A 1,100-nucleotide genomic window follows, 5' to 3' on the forward strand; every position below is an offset into this window, starting at 1 on the left:
TGTGTGTGTGTGTGTGTGTGTGTGTGTGTGTGTGTGTGTGTGTGTAGGAGGTGAGCGATCTGGCTGAGCTGAGGGAGACTCTTCAGAAGGGTCAAACGCTCCTGAAAGAAAAAGAGGAGAAACTCAACCAGCTCGAAACATCACTGACTGAAGAGGTACAACACACACACACACTATACACCAGGGTTCCTCAATTAGTTTTCGCCAAAGGCCGAATTCTGCCAACAATACCAAGCCAAGGGCCACTGACCTATATATATATATATATATATAATGGTTGTTATTAATAGTGAATAAATCTAAAGCTTTTGAGAGGGGGGTGCCCTTTTTCAGTTTCAGCACATGCCCCTCAAAAGGTCTGTGCATGGCCCTGCCTTTATGTCAGTGTACAGGATGTACTTATATATCCAACTTTTAATATATAACTGATAATCTAGTTCACCAGTAACCAACCATTTTTATCAACTGTTCCTGCTCATCTCCAGACTTGATCTCTTCTCTCCACTTTCCCTAATTGCAGATTCAATTAGTAGATTTGTCAGTATTAATATTTTTATACTTAGATTTTTTTTGGGGGGGGATCAAACTGTAACACCGTGTGTCTCAATCAGACACGACGCGATAAAAAGTATCTTTTCCTTGTAGTCTGTGTCCTAACCACCCGCGACAGCGAAACGTGACGATAAGCTACATGGGGTTCTATTTTAGGAACGGTTTTTATTTTCTGCGACGTCGCGGCAGGAACAAAATACAAAATATGACAGTGATAATCTCAGGTAATGATTATGTGCTTTATTCAATGTTAAAAGTGTCTAATGTGAGTTTGAATAGTATTTTGCGTTATCTTTATAGCCATAGTGAAAGCAACAATATATAGTTTGCCTCAGATCTTGAAAATAAATTAAAGCAAACTTGTACGTTAAAACTGTGAACTCACTGCGAACCAACACGTGTACTCCATAACAAAGATATCACTCACTCACACTCACACACTCACACTCACTCACTCACTCACTCACTCACTCACTCACACAGCTCGCTCGCTTGCTCACTCACACTCACTCACTCACACTCACTCACACACACTCACTCACTCACTC

Source organism: Sinocyclocheilus anshuiensis, unplaced genomic scaffold, assembly GCF_001515605.1.
Source record: "Sinocyclocheilus anshuiensis isolate Anshui unplaced genomic scaffold, SAMN03320099.WGS_v1.1 scaffold2639, whole genome shotgun sequence".
Classification (NCBI taxonomy): domain Eukaryota; kingdom Metazoa; phylum Chordata; class Actinopteri; order Cypriniformes; family Cyprinidae; genus Sinocyclocheilus; species Sinocyclocheilus anshuiensis.